Source organism: Pelophylax lessonae (assembly GCF_965119305.1).
Source record: "Pelophylax lessonae genome assembly, chromosome: 3".
In the NCBI taxonomy this organism is placed as follows: Eukaryota; Metazoa; Chordata; class Amphibia; order Anura; family Ranidae; genus Pelophylax; species Pelophylax lessonae.
In genome coordinates, this window is record NC_138770.1 from 43059429 (window position 1) to 43075857 (window position 16429).

General features: G+C 44.3%; 1 protein-coding gene and 1 pseudogene across 2 annotated transcripts in view; one reads left to right on the forward strand and one right to left on the reverse strand.

The window, feature by feature from the left end:
- Positions 1 to 16429, forward strand: part of LOC309550683 (uncharacterized protein) — a 3164715-nt gene that overhangs the window by 2347752 nt on the left and 800534 nt on the right. The gene's annotated exons all lie outside the window — the stretch shown is intronic.
- Positions 1 to 16429, reverse strand: part of LOC309550793 — a 1525103-nt pseudogene that overhangs the window by 636199 nt on the left and 872475 nt on the right. The window contains exons 15-17 of the transcript XR_014226173.1: positions 10469 to 10734; positions 9592 to 9733; positions 5443 to 6579 (exon numbers count right to left, since the gene is read on the reverse strand). The product of XR_014226173.1 is annotated as an uncharacterized misc_RNA (transcript). The remainder of the gene's footprint in view (positions 1 to 5442; positions 6580 to 9591; positions 9734 to 10468; positions 10735 to 16429) is intronic.

The following is a 16429-nucleotide window of genomic DNA, read 5'->3' on the forward strand; positions in this document are numbered from 1 at the left end:
CACTATGCTCACACAATAAACACACTACACTATACTGACACACTACACTCAAACTACGTTTACACACTACACTATACTCACACAAAAAACACACTACACTGACACACTACACTATACTCACACACTACACTGACACACTATACTACACTCACACTATACTCACAGTACACTGACACACAAACTGTACTCACACTACACTAATACTCTATACTCAAAATCACAAGAATACACTAACTAGCTATCACTGAGCCCTGCTCTATCTCCACACCAACAAAACACAGCAAAAGCTTCCTGTGGGAAGGAATCTTTTTTAGTGTGGGGTGACTGGGGACTATAAGCACTGAGCCGTAATTGGACAAAGTGTTCATCGCTTTGTCCATATGGGGCTCTGACAGTGGTCTTTGCCCTAATTAGCAAAGCCTTGCACCTGACCAGTCATCAGGTGCAAGGCTTTAGCCAATCAGGGCTTACAATGCACTGTGCAGCACACTGTGCACTGTGGGGTGCTTGGCAGGTGAACATCCCGCCAAACAACCCGCAAATCCAGGTATTTGCCAAATGGGTGAACAGTCGATGCTCGGGCCTGAACTGTTACTTGGCCTGAACCGTTCGCCCAACACTAGTCCAAAGTAGCATGTTAGGGTTAGGAGCTAGTATGTTAGGGTTAAGGGCTAGAGTTAATTATTAGGGTTAGGGGTTATGGTTAGGGTTATGGCAAGAATTAGGGTTAGCAGTAATCATTAGGGTTAGCATTCTATCCCTTACAATTACTGCTAACCCTAAAGATTACCACTAACTCTAACAATTTAGTCTAAGCCTAACCCTAATGATTACTGCTAACCCTAAACGTTAACATGGACACATAAAAGGTACCAGCATGACTTTGATGCAACTTTGCTGCGATTGGGTTCCAGAGCATGTAAAGTCACACTCCATGAACAGAACGGTCATACATTTCCAATTAGCCAAAAAAAAAAGTAAACCATATAAAAAATGCAACATTTGTGTTTTTGGTGAGGGTCTTTTGAAGTCTCATACACGCAAAACGCAATCTGCTGCGGGAAAAAAGTCCCTGACCCTTTCCAAAATATGCACTAGCTCAACACACACAGATATGAACTAGATCTTTAAGAAACTTTGTTAAATGGACTGTAGTGCATTTCTGAAAATCCAAAACGCACTAAAAAACACATAGCTGTGAAACAAGGATTAAGAGCCACACACAGTCACGACCTCCTGAGGGCTGGAGTCTTTTACTCACAGGATCATCAGATGCGTCCTGCCAATATCCACCAGGCTCTTCCCAGTGAGGAGTCTTTCCCACCAACTTTCTCCTGGCTCTCTCCAGTGATCTCCTACAGACCCAACTTAATGAGATTGTAAAAAGACCCTTCAGCTAAGCCCAACTGGGATCTCAGTGTCTTCCTAATGGCTCCTTCTGGTATTCTGCTCCAGGGACAGTGCCCACAGGGGTCTCCTCCAATAGAACTGGACCCAGGAACTCTGCACATGCTGCCTTGGACTATTTAAGGGCTCTCCAACCACCTACTGGCACACCTCCCCAGGGAGTTCCATAATTATTCAGGCTGCATGTGGGCTTGGCCCACTCACCCATGCACATAGGGTCTTTACTTACAGTACTTACTCTTTCTTCCTTGTAGGCTCTCACTAATGCCCAGGATAAGGCGGGGCCATGTTCATGTGAACTCAACATTAAGTACCTTGAATTAGACTTGACCTGTAAGCCTGATGCATTTGTACCATAACCTGAGGCTTTGTTCACTTCACCACACTGTCCCACGATATGTACACCTTCTCGTAATGTGACATTTTGAAGGTGACACTGAATTAGACGTGACCCATTACGCCTGATGCATTTGTACCATAACCTGAGGCTTTGTTTACTATACCACACTGTCCCACGATATGTACATCTGCTCGTAATGTGACATTTTGAAGGTGACACTGAATTAGACATGACCCATTACGCCCCGATGCATTTGTACCATAACCTGAGGCTTTGTTTACTATACCACACTGTCCCACGATATGTGCATCTGCTCGTATTGTGATATTTTGAAGGTGACACTTCGGAGCAATGTCCCGTTCAACCAGTCCAGCACCCCTTTAACCCTGGGGAACGCAACGGGCACACTCTGTTCTTTGGACACAGCTGATCACAGATCAAGGTAAGGGCCAATCACAGCGGCCCTTTACCATGTGATTAGTTGTGTCCAGTCACAGCTGATCACATGTAAACAAACTTTCCAGTTATCAGCAGTCCTTTCCTCACCCGCTGTCACTGTCTGAGGAAACGAGAGCCGGTAACCGGCAAGGCTGACAGGGCACATGTTACACTGATAATCAGGGTACTGATCATCAGTGCTGCCTATCAATGCCACCTGTCAGTGCCGCCTCATTAGTGCAGTTTATCAGTGCAGCCTCACCAGCGCACAAGTGCAGCCTCATCATCGCACATCAATGAAGAAGAAAATTGACTTATTTGCAAAAGTTTTAGAACAGAAACTAAGAACGTTTTGTTTTCAAAATTTTAATACTTTTTTATTTGTTTTGCAAAAAATAAAAAAACCACTGGTGATTAAATACCATTAAAAGAAAGCTCTGTCCATCTCATAAAAATTATAAAAATGTTATTTAAGTACAGTGTTGCATGACCGCACAATTGCCATTCAAAATGGAACAGTGCTGAAAATTGGCCTGGGCAGGAAGGGGGTGAAAGTGCCTGGTATTGAAGTGGTTAAATAATATATGATATTTAGGAGTTTATTCATAAAAAAATTTGAATAGCATTTTGTTTGTGAAAGCTTACACCACAAAATGTACAAATGTAGCCAATGAAAGGTAATGACATTTTTATTTTCTACTGCTATCAATGGCCCACCCAGTACAACACTTCATCCATGTCTCTGGTGATCTCCTTATGAACTGTTTCTTACATGATGAAGATCAGCCATGGAGTACAGTATCCCACCCAAGTGAGTACACCCCTCACATTTTTGTAAATATTTTGGTCTATCTTTTCATGTGACAACACTGAAGAAATGACACTTTGCTACAATGTAAAGTAGTGAGTGTACAGCTTGTATAACAGTGTAAATTTGCTGTCCCCTCAAAATAAATCAACACACAGCCATTAATGTCTAAACCGCTGGCAACAAAAGTGAGTACACCCCTAAGTGAAAATGTCCAAATTGGGCCCAATTAGCCATTTTCCCTCCCCGGTGTCATGTAACTCATTAGTGTGACCAGGTCTCAGGTGTGAATGGGGAGCAGGCGTTGTAAATTTGGTGTTATCGCTCTTACTCTCTCATACTGGTCACTGGAAGTTCAAAATGGCACCTCATGGCAAAGAACTCTCTGTGGATCTGAAAAAAAGAATTATTGCTCTACATAAAGATGGCCTAGGCTATAAGAAGATTGCCAAAACCCTGAAACAGCTACAGCACGGTGGCCAAGACCATACAGCGGTTTAACAGGACAGGTTCCGCTCAGAACAGGACTCTCCATGATGGACCAAAGAAAATGAGTGCCCGTGCTCAGCGTCATATCCAGAGGTTGTCTTTGGGAAATAGACATATGAGACTGCCAGCATTGCTGTAGAGTTTGAAGGGGTGGGGGGTCAGCCTGTCAGTGCTCAGACCATACGCCGCACACTGCATCAAACTGGTCTGCATGGCTGTCATCCCAGAAGGAAGCCTCTTCTAAAGATGATGCACAAGAAAGCCTGCAAACAGTTTGCCGAAGACAAGCAGACTAAAGCCCCGTACACACGTACCGATCGTCGGCCGTCTTTTGTCCAGGGCTGTCGTGTCTGTTGAAAACTGCAAAAGACTGCACACTAATTTTGTCGGCCAACAACAGCCGACTGCAGAAGTGATGTCATGTGATGGTTAACTTTCCATGTCTTTTTTCTTTTCTGAGCATGCCCAGTCTTGCTAATCGCCTGTCTGTCAGCCGAAATCTGTACTGACTGGCGAACAATCGGCTGTTCTGGTGTTGGCCAAAATTTTAATGTCTGCACGACAGATTCTGTTCGGCCGAAAATGCGCTGTCGGCTGTCGGAAGCATCATACTAACAAGCCTACAATCGGCTGATCGGTCGTCGGCCGAATATTTACGGCCGACAATCGGTACGTGTGTACGGGGCTTAAGGACATGGATTACTGGAACCATGTCCTGTGGTGTGATGAGACCAAGATAAACGTGTTTGGTTCAGATGGTGTCAAGCGTGTGTGGCGGCAACCAGGTGAGGAGTACAAAGACAAGTGTGTCTTACCTACAGTCAAGCATGGTGGTGGGAGTGTCATGGTCTGGGGCTGCATGAATGCTGCTGGCACTGGGGAGCTACAGTTTGAGGAAACCATGAATGCCAACATGTACTGTGACATACTGAAGCAGAGCATGGTCCCCTCCCTTCGGAGACTGGGCCGCAGGGCAGTATTTCAACATGATAACGACCCCAAACACACCTCCAAGACGACCACTGCCTTGCTAAAGAAGCTGAAGGTAAAAGGTGATGGACTGGCCAAGCATGTCTCCAGACCTAAACCCTATTGAGCCTCTGTGGGGCATCCTCAGACAGAAGGTGGAAGAGCGCAAGGTCTCTAACATCCACCAGCTCCGTGATGTTGTCATGGAGGAGTGGAAGAGGGCTCCAGTGGCAACCTGTGAAGCTCTGGTGAACTCCATGCCCAAGAGGGTTAAGGCAGTGCTGGAAAATAATGGTGGCCACGCAAAATATTGACACTTTGGGCCCAATTTGGACATTGTCACTTAGGGGTGTACTCACTTTTGTTGCCAGCGGTTTAGACATTAATTGCTGTGTTTTGAGTTATTTTGAGGGGGCAGAAAATTTACACTGTTATACAAGCTGTACACTCGCTACTTTACATTGTAGCAGAGTGTCATTTCTTCAGTGTTGTCACATGAAAAGATAGAATAAAATATTTACAAAAATGTGAGGGGTGTACTAACTTTTCTGAGATATTGCACATCTGAGGTGTATATCAGGGTGAGCTTCTTCCCCACATGAGACCTGTGATGTAAAGCAACATTCATATAGAAGACATTTCCCGCGTTCCAGGCACTTATACACCTCGAGAGTTGTGTGGGATCCCTGATGTACAGGAAGACAGGACTTCAGTGAGGACGAATTCCCTCACTCAGGACAGGAAAGTGGCTTCTCCCCCATGTGAGATCTGTGATGTCTGTAAAGACTAGATTTCTGTGAAAAACATTTCCCGCACTTGGGACAGGAATACGGCTTTTCCCCCGTGTGAGACCGCAGATGTGTGACAAGTTCTGATTTTTGTAAAAAACATTTCCCACAATCAGAACAGGAATATGACTTCTCCCCCGTGTGAGATCTCTGATGTTTGTAAAGATTGGACTTAAGTGAAAAACATTTCCCGCACTCAGGACAAGAGTACGGCTTTTCCTCTGTGTGAGTCCTCTGATGTCTGACAAGTTCTGATTTTTGTATAAAACATTTCTCGCACTCAGAACAGGAATACGGCTTCTCCCCTGTGTGCAATCTCTGGTGTCTGCAAAGATTGGACTTGTCTGAAAAACATTTCCCACACTCAGAACAAGAATATGGCTTTTCCCCCGTGTGAGATCTCTGATGTGTGACAAGTTCTGCTTTTTTTAAAAAACATTTCTCGCACTCAGCACAGGAATACGGCTTTTCCCCTATGTGAGATCTCTGATGTATGGAGAGATTGGACTTCTTTGAAAAACATTTCCCGCACTCAGGACAGGAATACGGCTTTTCCCCCGTGTGAGACCTCTGATGTGTGACAAGTTCTGAATTTTGTATAAAACATTTCCCACACTCAAGGCAGGAAAATGGCTTCTCACCTGTGTGCAATTTCTGATGTTTGTAAAGACGTGACTTAACTGAAAAACTTTTACTGCACTCAGGACAGGAAAACGGTTTTTCCCCGGTGTGATACCTCTGATGTATGACAAGTTGTGGTTTATTCACAAAACATTTCTCACACTCGGGACAGGAATGCGGCTTCACACCCATGTGAGATCTCTGATGTATGCTAAGACTGGCCTTATGTGAAAAATATCTCCGGCACTCCGAACAGGAATACGGCTTCTCTCCCGTGTGCGACATCTGATGGCTGTAGAGATGGGATTTCTTTGAAAAACATTTCCCGCACTCAGGACAGGAATGCGGCTTTTCCCCCGTGTGAGACTTTTGATGTGTGACAAGATTTGATTTTTGTGCAAAACTTTTTCCGCACTCAGGACAAGAAAATGGCTTCTCCCCCGTGTGAGATCTCTGATGTCTGTAAAGACTGGACTTCTTTGAAAAAAATATACCACACTCAGAACAGGAATACGGCTTCTCACCGTCCCTCACAGTCTGAGGTTCCTCAGGATAAGAGGAACACGATGGTCCATCTACACTATGTGGTGCCGGATGGACATTTGAGGTAGCCGGGTTTTCTCCTGGACTATGCTGTGTGATGTCCTCATCTTCTACTTTACAGTCTGGAGACAAAGTGAGACAATCCTCTGAGGTTTTCCTCATCTCCCGTCCATGTACTAAAATATAAATAAAAAGAGTATTACTAGACATGACCAGATGGATGGAGGACAGCCTGCACCTTCCTTAATACCGATCTCCCTAATGAGGTCTTGAGGCGTAAAACAGAGCAGCAAGTGTGACATCATCACGCTAGGGACTTTCCCAGGAGTTTCCCAGGAGGAAATTCAATAAGCAAGCCATCTACCTATGTGAATGTTCTTAATCTTTTATTGCAATAAGCCTGTTTTTTTATGGAAAGCACAATGATGTGTCTTTGTTTTATGAAGCTGTGCTGGGACTGTTGCAAAACCTGTGGAGGAGGAGTAACCTTGTGACTACATTCCTTAAGAGCGGTGTCTAGAGAAATCCTTGAGGAGAGGAGGACAGAGGATGAACCCCTGTATACGGCTTTTATGACTTTCTGTAACTTAAGAGGTCCAATATCTTAAGTGAGAGCACACCCAAAGGGCACCATTGGCTGAGCACCACCAGAGGTCCGAGAGTGAGGATGGGGAGGGAAATACCAAGATGAAGGCTAAGTAGATCCTGAAGACCACCATCATTGGGTTATTGACTCCTCCCTTATTATCACTTTCTGTTTAAGGTTCCAAATTTTGAGGATGTTATCACATTATTATCAACATGTAAAAGTCTGTGCTCCAATCAAATCATCAGATATAAAATGTCCAGCTGGTAGAAAATGGGTGTAACAAAAGAGGATACATAATATGTTTACATAAAGCAGTGGGTAGGAGGAAAAGAGTAGATGTCAGGACTATGTACAACCAATTGTATAGGACTTTATAGTATCAGGACAATGTAATGTACAACATAGAGCAGGGCTCAAGATTTCAAGTCCTGAGCTACTAGCCAGGCCTTAAGGGTTACTCGCCACCAGTTGCCCCACCCAACCCCTACCCTGCCCCATCCCTAAACACGCCCTCATAAATCCTCTCATAAAATGACACTGGTAAATGTTTTTGCATGAATGCAGAAGTTACAAAATAAATATTAATAACTTTATCAGTGCAGCCTCATCAGTGCCCATCGGTGCAGCCTCACCAGTACGCCTGATCAGTGCCCATGAATGCAGCCTCACCAGTGCCCTTCAATGCAGCCTCACCAGTGCCCACCAATGCAGCCTCACCAGTGCCCACCAATGCAACCTCACCTGTGCCCATCAATGCAACCTCACCTGTGCACATCAATGCAACCTCACCCTGTGCCCATCAATGCAACCTCACCTGTGCCCATCAATGCAGCCTGATCAGTGCCCATCAATGCAGCCTTACCTGTGGCTATCAATGCCCCCTCTCCAGTGCCCACGAATGCAGCCTCACCAGTGTCCATCAATGCAACCTCACCTGTGCCCATCAATATTGCCTCACCTGTGCCCATCAATGCAGCCTCACCTGTGCCCCTCAATGCAGCCTCACCTGTGCCCCTCAATGCAGCCTCACCTGTGCCCGTCCATGCAGCCTGACCAGTGAAGGGGAAGAGAGAGGAGAGGAAGAGGAAAGCCGGCCGCATAATCACAGAGCGGGGATCGCTCCCCTGTAACAGCTTTCATTTGAATTGCCGGGCGCTCGCCGTCACACACAGTCTCACCTCTTAGATCAGCTCCGATGATAGACGTCACACGTCCCAGCATTGGATCAATGTTCTGTCTATCAAAGGAGCCGGGCCAGGAGGCGGTGCTGTGTGTGACGGCGAGCGCCCGGCAATTCAAATGAAAGCCGTTACAGCGCGGCAATCCCCACTCTGATTATCCGGCCGGCTTTCCTCTTCTTCTCCTCTCTCTTGCCCTGGGCGATCGCTGGGAGAATGGTTCCCGAGGCAGCCCCACAAAATGCCAGCAGGCGAGTGGAAAATGTGAGGGCTGACAGAGGATATAATGAAAAACAACAAGAGAAGGGTGCACCAACCTTGTGCATTTCCACTAAAAAGGTTTATTAAAATCCAAAAAAGCAGCAACCCTTTTGGCTTTTAAGAAGAGGATTCTCCCTCAAAACTCATCAGCCAGGCATATGCAAACGTCATCACGTCATCCAGCACCATAGGAGTATCCAGGCAGTCCTGGAGGCAACTGGTTCCATTTTCCTTACATGTGTGCAATTATCATACGTTTGTGAGTACAATGTATGCTGCTTTTTTGCATTTTAATAAACCTTTTTAGTGGTAATGCACAAGGTTGGTGCGCCCTTCTCTTGTTGTTGTTTTTCAATGTATTTGGATAACCTTGGTCCTGAGGGGGCAGCAAGACCTTAGGGGGGTGTACATAGACCACATAAGACCACTCACCTTCTCGCATACCACTTGAGCGTTGCAGAAATACTGATATAGAGTACATAGTGCATGTCTTATTAGTGTGTAATGTACAAAAGAATATATAATGCAGGGGTAAGAACTGTGTAATGTATGACAGAGAGTACATAGCGCAGGGCTTAGGGCTATGTAGTGAACTACACAGAGCATATAGAGCAGGGGTCAGGACTACATAATATGCTATATAAATTATATGATGTAATGGTTAGGGCTCTAAATATTGATAATCAGTTTAATGTTTACAAATTGCAGAGGTCCCACACCGCGGCCTCCCATCTCCTGAGACTACACTGACTTGGGTCTGAGACTATACAGATATATCCCTCCACCTGGCACAGCCAGCAAACAGCAGAGCAAGTAACCCTGAGAATTGCTTTGTCAGAGATCCTACTAGACCGGAGTATCGAGCAGAAGACCGAAGACACGTGGCGCAGGTGCCTAGGTACAGCAACTCCTATGGTGAAAACCAACATTTTCTGAAAGCTTAACCACAGAATCTCCATAAATGCAGTCTAGATACTTAACTTATATCTACAGCACAGAGAAGGAAGATTATCCATGAGATATACAGGAATATTGGACGGGGAAAACAGCTCAGGGAAGTTATCAGGTATAACAGGCTGATATCTCCCAGTCTGTGCCCTACTCTGGACCAATCAGTGAGCAGTATGTGTGGAGGAATGGATTTAGTGTTAATGACCCACCTGTGCTGATCTCTGTAGGAGTGTCCTCCTCTATAAATGTCCCCGTTATTCCATCCTCCTCCATAGACTGCTGATCATCCCTCACATGCCTCTCTTCTTCTTCTGCTTTACCCTCAACTTTTATATCTTTCAGATCTTCACCCTAAACCAAGAAAATGATAGAAAATAACTTCTGTGAACTATAGGCTTTAGTATAATGACACCACATGAAAAAAAAATCAACACACATCGTCTCCAAGAGTCAATCTTCTAGATGCTCCATCCCACCAACCTTGTAATGTTGAGGGATGTTGCGATCTTCCGGTGTGAAATCCCAGGAATACAGAGGACGGGGACATCTCTCTGGTAGGTTCCTGGTATTCGGAGGCGCCATCATATCTTTGTGTCCTTCTGAAAACTCCTCCATCACTCCATACTCTTCATCCTCCTCTTTATACTCTTCTTTAAAAACAATATTATCATCTCCGAGGTTTCCTCTCTGAAAGTTAAAATAAAACAAACATTCACTGTAGCAAACATGCTGTGTATAAATCCTAATGACCAATAATTGTCAATCATCTACCTGATGATGGTGAGGGATGGTGTGATCTTCCTGTGTGCAATCCCAGGAATACAGAGGACGGGGACATCTCTCTGTTGGGTTTCTGTTACTGGATGACTCCGCCATGGTGTCCTTGTACAGATCTTTGTGTACTTTTAGAGACTCCAACTCTTCCGCCACCTCATCATTATCATCCTCCTCTTTTATCTCTTCTTTAAGTTCTGCTTTGGAATCACTCAGGTTTCCACTCTGAATATACAATAAAAAAATACAAAAATTGTAATGCAGAAAATGTACAGATCCTAATGATACTATCAGTGATTGTTCCTCATCTACCCGATGATGGTGAGGGATGGTGTGACCTTCCTGTGTGGAATCCCGGGAATACAGAGGACGGGGACATCTCTCTGGTGGGTTTCTGTAGTTGGATGACTCCACCATGGTGTCCTGGTACAGATCTTTGTGCCCTTTTGGAAACTCTGACTCCTCGTTTACACCAGCCTCATCATCCTCCTCTTTTATTTCTTCTTTAATTTTGACCGGTGTGGAATCCCGGGAATACAGAGGACATCTCTCTGGTGGGTTCCCATTACTGGATCCATCTGTAGGAAACACACACACTGACTGAATACATTGTTTCTATGTGTTTATCAGATGATGGGGGATCTAGGTGGACCCTCCGTACTGCTCTCTCCTTTACAATAAAGTCTCCTCTTACCCGGTGATGTGAGGGGAGGCTGATTCTCCATCATGACATCCTTGTAGAGATCCTTGTGTCCTTCTAAATACTCCCACTCCTCCATGGAGAAATAGACAGTGACATCCTGACACCTTATAGGAACCTGACACACACAATGATACAGTCACCATCCAGACACATCCCTTGTCTGTTACTGGATAATGTCCCAGAATTCCCAGCACCGCTCACCTCTCCTGTCAGCAGCTCTGTGATCTTGGTGGTGACTTCTAGAATCTTCTCTATTCTATCAGGGATGGAGGTGGAGACAATGTGACGGTCATATGATCACCAAACTTCACAGGAAAAAAACTCTAGATTTAAACATGTAAAATAGTAAAATCAAATGATATTCTTAGAATCTTCCTAACCTTACCGTTCAGGTCTCCATTTTATTAGGCTGAGGGGGGGGGAGGGGGGTGCCCTGTGAGGTTTTTGTATACACAGAATCATTTCTCCTGGGTGCGTCCCACCTCTCCTAAACTGAAGGATGAGCTTTGTCTTTGGGCTTTGCCAGGACACATCGTATTCCTGTGATCTCCGTGTACTCCGGAGACTTTACTCATCACATTTTAGGATGAATATCTGAGACTGGGATCATTAAGGGAAAATGAGTTTATAGGACATTTACTACAAATGACATTTTTCCTCTTTCTTCCCATTTGAATCTTATAAAATAAAGACATACATATTCCAATTCGCCCTAAATAACGCCCCCATCCCCCACCACTAATAAAAGTCGTATAATTCATTAGTATAGACTGATAAGGGGAGAAGGTGATTGGTGGGAAAGGTGACACATCTCCACAATGAAGAGAATGTTCCGGCCCCGTAAGTGGGGAAATGTTCTGCCCCTGAAGGGGTTAATCTAGGTTTCCACACTATATATGTGTATATCATCATCTGCTGGAGATAAAAGACGTCACAGTGACTATGGAGGAAGAGGACGGACATGACGGGCGGGGGGTTACTGGGTGTAAATAGAAAATAAGATCTTATTACCTCCTCTGCTGCCACTTCCAGCAATATTTCTTCTACTTCCTATTGACTCATCTCTAACCTGGAACTTCCTATTTATACCTGACATTACTTCCTGTCTGCGTTCCATAGAGACTCCCATTATCAGTAGAAGTGAGATCACCATCTTGTGGAGCTCAGAGGAACTGCATCCCCAAGAAAACATATCGTAGTGTGAACACGGCCTTGTGCTGTGTGTGTATGTACTGTATATCCTTATCAGAGTTGTATAAAGTACTCGAAACCCATACTTGAGTAAAAGTACAAGTGCTCGATCAAAAAGTGATTTGAGTAGAAGTACTAAAGTATTCAACATTTTTTGTACTTAAGTATTGCAAGTAGTTTTTTTTTAAATGTTGCTACTCAAGTACTGAAAGTAAAAGTACAAGTACTGTGTTATGTAGTTATTAAAGAAAGAAGTCAAAAGTTTGAACATCATATTGTTTTTTATTATTTCAAATGCAGCTTTTATTTATACATACAGTAGCATTTATTTTCGTATGCGCTGATAATACACATGGTTTGAGCTTCATGAAACCTGCCATCTACTGTTCTGGCAGTGACAATTTTTATAATTGTAACGAGTAACTATGCAGCACAAAAAAAAATATCGGAGTAGAAATATTGAAATCATCGAAAAAATGTAGTGAAGTAAAAGTGGAAGTAGGAGAAAAAAATTCTACTCCAGGAAAGTACAGATACCGCCTTTCCGTACTTAAGTACAGTAGTGAAGTAGTTCTACTTAGTTACTATACATCTCTGATCCTTATAGATGGGTCATCTCCACTCCCACCAAGGGGGAGAGAAATATATTACTGTCTAGTCCAGCCTTTCTCAGCCAGGGTTCCTCCAAAGGTTTCTAGGGTTTCCCTGAGCAATGAACAATTTCTGTCTTTACCAACCGCCATCAATGATCTATAAAGGGAGCAGTCTTCTCATTGATCACATGTTATAATGTCCTTCTCCCAATGACCACTGATAAAAGGGGGTCCTTCTCACATTGGTCACCAATGTAAGGGACCACTACACTGACTAATACTAATAAAGGGGATCTTTCTCCCATTGGTCACCAATATAAGGGACCACTACACTGACTACTCACTTTCTGCGGCGCACGCACAACGCCAGAGCCACGCTCCCGCTGTATTTAGACACAGCGGAGGGTGGGCCGCGGGAGGAGAGGCGGCGATTGCCGCTGCTCTCCCGCGATCGTTCGGGAAACCGAGAGAAGACCCGTCTGCTTATGTAAACAAAGCAGGCAGATCTTCTGTCAGACAGGCAGGGACAGATCAGCAGTTTCAGCTAAGCTACAACCCCGATCTCTGTGCCTGTCACAGAATCCTTCCCCCACATACAGTCAGTAAGCATTAGCCATACATTTAACCCCTTTGATCACCCCCAGTATTAACCCCTTCCCTGCCAGTGTCATTTATACAGTAACAGTGCATATTATTTAGCACTGATTACTGTATTAGTGTAACTGGTCCCCAAAAAGTGTCAACAATGTTGCAGTCCCGCTAAAAATCGCAGATCGCCGCCATTACTAATAAAAAAAAATAAAAAGTCCAAAAATCTATCCCGTAGTTTGTAAACGCTATAACTTTTGCGCAAACCAATTAAAATACGCTTTTTGGGATTTTTTTTAACAAAAATATGAAGCAGAATACAAATTGGCCTAAACTGATAAAAAAAATTGAATTTTTAAAATTTTTGTATTGGGAATGTTTTATACCAGAAAGTAAAAAATATGGCGTTTTTTTCAAAATTGTCACTCTTTTTTTGTTTATCGCACAAAATCTAAATATCGCAGAGGTGATCAAATACCACCAAAAGAAAGCTCTATTAGTGGGAAAAAAAGGACATCAATTTTATCTGGGTACAGCGTCGCACAACCGCGCAATTTTCCGCTAAATTAACACAGTTTCGAAGCGCAAAAAATGGCCTGGTAATTAAGGTGGCAAATCCTTCCGGTCCAGAAGTGGATAACGTGATCCTTCTACCATTGGTCACCAATGTAAGGGATCACTACACTGACCATTGACATAAGGGGGTCCTTCTCCCGTTGGTCACAAATGTAAGGGACCATTACACTGACTACTAATAAAGGGGATCGTTCTCCCATTGGTCACCAATGTAAGGGATCACTACATTGGCCACTGATATAAGGGGATCCTTCTCCCATTGGTCACCAATGTAAGGGATCACTACACTGACCAGTGACCACTGATATAAGGGGGTCCTACTCCCATTGGTCACCAATGTAAGGGACCACTACACTGACCACTGATATAAGGTGATCATTCTCCCATTAGTCACCAATGTAAGGGACCACTACACTGACTACTAATAAAGGGGATTTTTTTCTCATTGGTCACCAATGTAAGGGACCACTACACTGACTACTCATATAAGGTGATCTTTCTCCCATTGGTCACCAATGTAAGGGATCACTACACTGACCATTGATATAAGGGGGTCCTTCTCCCGTTGGTCACAAATGTAAGGGACCACTACACTGACTACTCATATAAGGTGATCTTCCTCCCATTGGTCACCAATGTAAGGGATCACTACATTGGCCACTGATATAAGGGGATCCTTCTCCCATTGGTCACCAATGTAAGGGATCACTACACTGACCAGTGACCACTGATATAAGGGGGTCCTACTCCCATTGGTCACCAATGTAAGGGACCACTACACTGACCACTGATATAAGGTGATCATTCTCCCATTAGCCACCAATGTAAGGGACCACTACACTGACTACTAATAAAGGGGATTTTTTTCTCATTGGTCACCAATGTAAGGGACCACTACACTGACTACTCATATAAGGTGACCTTTCTCCCATTGGTCACCAATGTGAGGGACCACTACACTGACTACTCATATAAGGTGATCTTTCTCCCATTGGTCACCAATGTAAGGGATCACTACACTGACCACTGATATAAGGGGGTCCTACTCCTGTTAGTCACCAATGTAAGGGACCACTACACTGACAACTAATAAAGGGGATTTTTTTCTCATTGGTCACCAATGTAAGGGACCACTACACTGACCACTGATTTAAGCGGGTCCTTCTCCAATTGATCACCAATGTAAGCGACCACTACACTGACTACTAATAAAGAGGATCTTTCTCCCATTGGCCACCGATGTAAGGGACCACTGAACTGACCAATATTATAAGAGGATCCTTCTCCCATTGATCACCAATTGTCAGGAAAACCAAGTTCCTGCCCGTGCTCAAAAAATTCTGTGAACAGAATTAGGGCCGCCTGCGCATTTACATTTGCAATGAGCATACATGAAGACTTGCAGGACTCAAGATCATGGCTGAGTTGTCGTCAGCTCCTTCTGCCTATGACTCTGATCCCATATTTACGTCTGTGTTATGACCCAGCTTGTTGATTCTGCTCATCCCTGACCCTCTTTTTCTACTCCAGCTTGTGACCTGACCTTGCCTCCTACCTACTGTTCGGTTCTTTTTATGCTTGCCCGATACTGACCTTGGCCTGGCTCTGTTCGTGATTTTGTACCTTTGCAACCCGGTTGTTGGCAACTTCTGCCTGCCTGACCACACTTTTTTGAAAGAGATCTCACCAGAGGAGAGAAGATTTGAGTGGTAATATTGGTGACCCCGCTTTAAAAGGGGAAGGCACATGTTGACCTCTCATAATTTGTGGTCACCAGAGGTATTAGTGGAGGTGGTGGCACATGGTGTTTTTTTCTCACATGTGAAGCATGTTTTGAGCGTGGGAAAATTTGGAAAGTGGCACAAAAATAATGCTATATTTGTTTTATTGAGTTATTTGATTTATGGACTTTGTTTTTTTTTTGTGGATATTATTATAGCAAACGTTTTCCAGCAAGCAGGATGCGGTTCATATTGTTTGTTATTTTGGCTTTTAGTGGTACATGTTTTTTTAGTCATCAGTGAATAGCATATAGGAATATATACTTGCCAACACACAGGATAAGATCTACTCTATATTGTTTTGTAACTTTTTGTTTTTTCTGATGTCCCACATTGATTTAGTTAAACAGCGTAACAATACAATATAAAAAATTATAGTAAAAGGGAATGGAACACTTTTGAAGTGTTAGCAGCAGTTAAATGAGTAAGAGACACAGGGTCAGTAGTGGAACTACCAGGGTCGCAAAGGTCACACTTGCGATTGGGCCTTGGAGTGAGTTCTGCCATTGTGGGGGGGGGGGGCAAGAGTACACACTGTGGCTCCTCAGTAGGGTTGCTGGCTGCAGGGCTCTGAGAGTGTCTCTATCATGCAGCCAGGAGCCAGCGCTGACAATTCCCCCCTCCCCGCATGGATGGGAGAGGAGAGAGGGAGCTTACCCGCTCCTTCTCCCTCCCCTCTCCTCCTGTGTCTGCCCCACCCACACTCCTCGGCAGTGCTATGCCTCATAGAAGGGGACGTGTGGTGGGAAGTTTGAAGCCCAGAAGCCAGAAGAATAAAGATTCCGACAGATGCTCACCATCCATCCTCCCTGAGTGATGTGTCCACCTTCCCTTCCTTCTC